Source organism: Sapajus apella, unplaced genomic scaffold, assembly GCF_009761245.1.
Source record: "Sapajus apella isolate SASKATOON/1434 unplaced genomic scaffold, GSC_monkey_1.0 scaffold12, whole genome shotgun sequence".
Classification (NCBI taxonomy): Eukaryota; Metazoa; Chordata; class Mammalia; order Primates; family Cebidae; genus Sapajus; species Sapajus apella.
The window spans coordinates 26,970,822-26,976,821 of record NW_022436952.1 but is presented as its reverse complement, the minus strand read 5'-3'; the positions used below and the strand labels follow the sequence as shown (position 1 = coordinate 26,976,821).

General features: G+C 38.4%; 1 protein-coding gene across 1 annotated transcript in view; it reads left to right on the top strand.

The window, feature by feature from the left end:
• The window catches only part of HSF5 (heat shock transcription factor 5), a 61,791-nt gene that overhangs the window by 11,826 nt on the left and 43,965 nt on the right, over positions 1–6,000 (top strand). The window lies entirely within an intron of this gene.

The window sequence follows — 6,000 nt, the reverse complement described above, 5'->3', positions numbered from 1 at the left end:
ATCTCGGCTCACCGCAACCTCCGCCTCCTGGGTTCAGGCAATTCTCCTGCCTCAGCCTCCCGAGTAGCTGGGATTACAGGCACGCACCACCATGCCCAGCTAATTTTTTGTATTTTTAGTAGAGACGGGGTTTCACCGTGTTGACCAGGATGGTCTCGATCTCTTGACCTCGTGATCCACCCGCCTCGGCCTCCCAAAGTGCTGGGATTACAGGCGTGAGCCACCGCGCCCGGCCAGTCTTTTTTTTTTTTTTTTTTTTCTCTCTTATGCTCATTCACCCTGTTCTTGAAGTCACTTTTCTCTACACCGTGGTTCTCAACTTATTTGAGGGGAAATACCTTGAGCAAAATACAATGGGGAAAGAGTCTCTACCCCTTTCAGTTCAAAATTCATTTTTATCCTTTCCTGTCTGAACAAAAACTGCGTGGAATCAATACCACTGAGCCCTGTGGGGGAAAAAAGAAAAACCTGCTCCCTTGTCTCTGCTGGAAGCTGGAAGTCTCTGTGTAGCAGTGCCCAGAATTCTAGCTTTTTTCCTCCTTTCTCTGTCTATTGAACTCAGAGAGTATACCATGTCTCCATGTGATTATGCACAGTTAGCATTTACCAACATGTATCTGTCGACTTTCTCTTGTTAAAAAGAAGAAATGAAACTTTAAAAAATGGAATTATAGAAGGTCAGCAAAGGGGCGGCGATTGAGATGTTTGGGTGGGTTAAGTGGGCATTTTGACAACATGGTTTTTCCTTTGGAATGCTTGTGATATTTGACAGACATGCTTGCAGTTTAAGATGACACTTTTTAAATTAAATTCTCTCCTATAATAACTTGAGCCCTGCTGTTCGATGGGAGAATCAGCAGAACCTGTAGGATCTTATTTGGAATTGACATTCTCTATTGTAATTTTTTTCCTGTTTATTTTTAAATTTTCTTTTTGTTTCACTGGAAAGGAAAGGTGATGCTCAGTTTTAAAGGTTAAAAGTGGACAAGTTGCTTTGTTACAATAATACTAAATGTGTACACACAAGTAACAAAATTATAAATCTGGTGACTGTTCTAGTTGTAACAGTGCTATTTTCCAGCTGTTAATCTCCAACTGTATACTTTTATCATTGGCTCATTGTACCTAAATATAGCAGTGAAAAGGATTACTTTATTTTCCCAAAATGTTTACTTTTAATGATATTAAATAATCTAGATTGAGTTTTATAGATTTTCAGAGCTGTTACTCTTTTGGTGAATGTCATTGAAAAGAAAAGGAGGGAATTAAAAAAAAAAAAGGAGGGAATTATATGAAGGATGATTTTGCACTTTTAATCATTTTGCCTATTAGAAATTTAAAAAATTTTTTTACCATGTTACTTAGAAAATGGTTAAGGCCTAATTTTTTCCTCCAGATTTTCCCAGCAACTTCTTTGAAGAACCAAAATATCTGTACAATCTTTAAAAACAAGATGGCTGGGTATGGTGGCTCATACCTGTAATCCCAGCAAATTGGGAGGCTGTGGTGGACGACTGCTTGAGCCCAGGAGTTTGAGGCTGTAGTGAGCCATGATTGTGCCACTGCGTTCCAGCCTGGAAAATGTATTCCAAGTTCTAAGCAATCCTCATGGGAACTACTAGTTCTAAATTTTATGAGAAGTACTCATATATTATTCACTAAAAACACTACAAATGTTATAGTTAATATTCATTATAGAAATAATATTTGTTAAATTATAATTTTGGACATGTTTTAAAAATATTTTAGTTTGATATAAATTATAAATTGGGAGTTGTCTCCAAGTGTTTAAGGTAAGAATTAGGAAGGAGGCATTGAAAAATAGAAAAATTTGCTAGGTGTGGTGGTGCGCCTGTAGTCCAGCTACTTGGGAGGCTGAAATGGGAAGATTGCTTGAGCTCAGAAGGTTGACGCTGCAGCGAGCTGTGATTATGCCATTGCACTCTTGCCTGGCCAACAGAGCAAGATCTTGTCTCAAAAAAAAAAATTAGTTGTGTTGTAAACATAAACTTGGATCTGGTCTTCAAATAGTATAACCAGTAAATTTTGAATTTTGTAATATTTCATAAATTATTTCTCTGATAAAGTCAAACACTGAAACTAAAAATTTGCCATCAGACTAACTCATAAAATAACTCATTGGAATCATTTTTTTTTTCTTTCTCAAGTTAGAACAGACTGGAGTCATTTTTTGTATTTGTCATTCCTCACTTGAAGTGTCAGTTTTCCATTCTTATCACTTCTTCAAAGGCAAAATGTTGTAGATCCAGCATTAGTTGACTCTTTATTCTTGCCTTATCTAGAATTCAATTTTTCCTCTGATGTTATATTTAGTCTACAATTATAATTTAATTTTCCTCTTTTTATGAAAAACTTCATTTTAAACCTTTTAGTTTTACTTATTCTCCACTATATATTTGAACATATATTAAGAATATTCATCTTGGCTGGGTGTGGTGGCTCACGCCTGTAATCCCAACACCTTGGGAAGCCAAGGCAGGCAGATGACAAAGTCAGGTGTTCAAGACCAGCCTGGCCGATATGTGAATCCCCATCTCTACTAAAAATACAAAAATTAGCTGGGTGTGGTGGCGGTCGCCTGTAGTCCCAACTACTAGGGAGGCTGAGGCAGGAGAATTGCTTGAACCTGAGGGGCAGAAGTTGCAGTGAGCCAAGATCACAGCACTGCACTCCAGCCTGGGCGACAGAGCAATGCTCTGTCTAAAAAAAAAAAAAAAAAAAAAAAAAAAAAAAGAATATTCATCTATATATATAGAATCCTGTATTGAGAATTGCTTTCCTTTAATGCTGAATTGACTCAAAATCAACTTTGCCTTTTTTTCAAAGTTTTAAACTCAAGGCAGTGATTAGTAAATTGTAGCTGCCCTTCATCTCTTATTTAACACATGCTTACATAGCAATCACTATGACCAGGCACTGTTCTGAGTACTCTTTAACTTATTCACTCATTTAATCCTCACAATACCCTTATAAAGTAGTGTAATTATCCTCATTTTATAGATGAAGAAACTGAGGCACGGCTAGGAAGTTGTGGGCTTGGAAACAAACCCAATCTGACTCAAGATTCTGTTCTTTTGACTGCTGTGCTTGCCTGCCTGCCTGTCTGCCTGCCTCTTATGAAGAGGGTCTTTTGTTTTTTAGCTTCTCTTCCTCAGAGTTAGTTCTTCCCAGATAGGGTGGACAATAGCAACTGGTAGGGGAATCTACCTTTGTATGCTGCTGGTGGCATTGGGACTGTTCTGGGTTACTGACTCACCCTGAGAGAGAGAGAGAACATACTCCAATTGCTAGAGTGCAATCCCTCATTCTGGGGGCTCTGTGGAATGGGGCTGCCTCTAACTCATTTCTGTATCCCCCTATACCTGCAGAGTGCTTGCTATAATGGGCCCTAAGTAAATAATTTATTAAATGGAATGAACTAGTTCTAGTCCCAGCTTTGCAGTTAATCATTGGATATGAACTTCAGTGGATTATATCATGTTATGTGGCCTCAATTTCCCTTTCTATAAAGTGGCCATAATAGTCTGGATGAGGAGTTAAATGAAATAATATATGTGAATAGGCTTTGTAAAACTTAAACACTATTTACATGTAAAGGATAAAACGTTTTAAAAGCTGTCTTTTTTTTTAAGACAGAGTCTCGCTCTGTCACCAGGCTGGAATGCAGTAGTGCCATCTCCCCTCACTGCAACCTCTGCCTCCTGGGTTCAAGCAATTCTCCTGCCTCAGCCTCCCGAGTAGCTGGGACTACAGGCACACACCACCATGCCTGGCTAATTTTTGTATTTTTAGTAGAGTTGGAGTTTCACCGTGTTGGCCAGGATGGTCTCACTCTCTTGACCTTGTGATCAGCCCGCCTTGGCCTCCCAAAATGCTAGGATTACAGGTGTGAGCCACTGCACCTGGCCTATTTTTATTTTTATTATTTTTTAAGAGACAAGGTCTCGCTTTCTCACCAGACTGGAGTGCAGTGGCATGATCATAGCTCACTGCAGCCTGAACTCCTGGGCTAAAGCTATCCTCTCACTTCAGCTTCCTAAGTAGCTAGGACTATAGGCACACACCATCACACCCAGCTAATTAATTTTTTTTTTTTTTTTGGTAGAGTTAGGACCTTGCTTTGTTGCCCAGGCTCGTCCCAAGATCTTGGTCTCAAGTGTACCCCTTGCTTAGCCTCCTGAGTTGCTGGGATTATAGGTGTGAGCTACTGTACCTGTCCAACAGCTGTCTTTTAAATGATCCTAGAAAGCTGGGCATGATGGCTCATGCCTGTACTTCCAGCACTTTGAGAGGCCGAGGAAGGTGGATCAATTGAGGTCAGGAGTTTGAGACCAGCCTGGCCAACATGGTGAAACCCCATCTCTACTAAAATACAAAAATAATTTAGCCAGGCATGGTGGCACATGCCTGTAGTCCTAGCTACTTGGGAGGCTGACATAGGAGAATCACTTGAAGCCAGGAAGCTGAGGTTGCAGTGAGCTGAGATTGAGCCACTGCACTCCAGCCTGGCCAGCAGATCAAGACTCTGTCTCAAAAAAAAAAAAAAAAAATAAGCCTAGGTAGTAACACTTTAAAGGCTAAATGAATTTATAAGAATATATGCTTTCCCCCAAGGTACACATGATATTTTTATTAGAAAATATACATCTGGCCAGGAGTGGTGGCTTATGCCTGTAAGCCCAGCACTTTCAGAGGCTGAGAAGCAAGAGGATCACTTGAAGCCAGGAGTTTGAGACCAACCTGGGCCACAGAACAAGATCATGTCTCAAAAAAAAAAAAAAAAAAAAAAGAAAAGAAAAAGGAAAAAGGAAAGAAAGAAAATTTAAGATTTTTCTGAATTGGCCCTTGGGCAAAAAGAGTTACTGATTATTGTTTTAAAGTACATTTGAATTCTACAGGTGTGATCTTTAGGCTTCTACTCCTCCATTAATGTACATGAATATAGAAGTATAAGAGCGTTTTGTGCTGTTACTCTTGTTCTCAAGCAGCCTGTATTGCTTCTCTGAAAATACTTGATTTTGTGCTTATGGAAAAGAGGCCCTTAGCACTCGGAAGTGCTCTCTCTCTTCTTCCAGAAGAAAATAAGCAAAAATACCTTTAAAATTTTTTTACCTTTTAAAAACATTTACCTTTTAAAAATTGTGAAAAAATATACATAAAATGAAACTTAACTACTTTGACTATTTTTAAGTGTACTGTTTTGTGGCATTAAATACATTCACCGTCATCACTGTGTATCTCCAGAACTTTTCATCTTCCCCAACCAAAACTCTGTACTCATTAACCACTAACTCCCCATTAGAGAACACCAACCCATCCCTGAGGTGGAGAGGTTGCCCCTAGCAACCACCATTCTATTTTCTGTCTCTGAATTAAACTATTCTGAATATCTCATATAAGTGGAATAATATATTTAATATACAAATTTTCCATCTTAACCATTTTAAAATATACAATTCATTGACACTACTTACATTCACAATATTGTGCAACCCTTGCCATTCTTTTCAAAACTTTTCATCACTCAAATGAAACTTGGTACCCATTAAGCAATAGTTTCCCATTGTCCCCTTTCCTCCAGCCCCTGGTCATTTCTAATTTATTTTTTGTTTATATGAATTTGCCTAGTCTAGGAAACTTACATGAGGAATTGTACAATATTTGTCCTTTTGTGACTGACTTATTTCACTTAATGTCTTTTAAGATTTATCTATATTGTAGTATGTGTCGATTTTCTTCCTTTTAAAGGCTGGATAATCCATTGTATGTGTGTAACACATTTTGTTCATCCATTCATCTGTTGATGGATACTAAGTTGCTTCCATCTTGGGGCTATTGTAAATTTTGCTACAGTGGACATGGGTGTAGAGATATCTCTTCAAATGACTGTTTTCACTTTGGGATATATACTTAAAAGACCTTTTCTTTACCTCACCATAAATGAGGAGATACTGGGTCCTAGTTGCTATAGGAATTTAT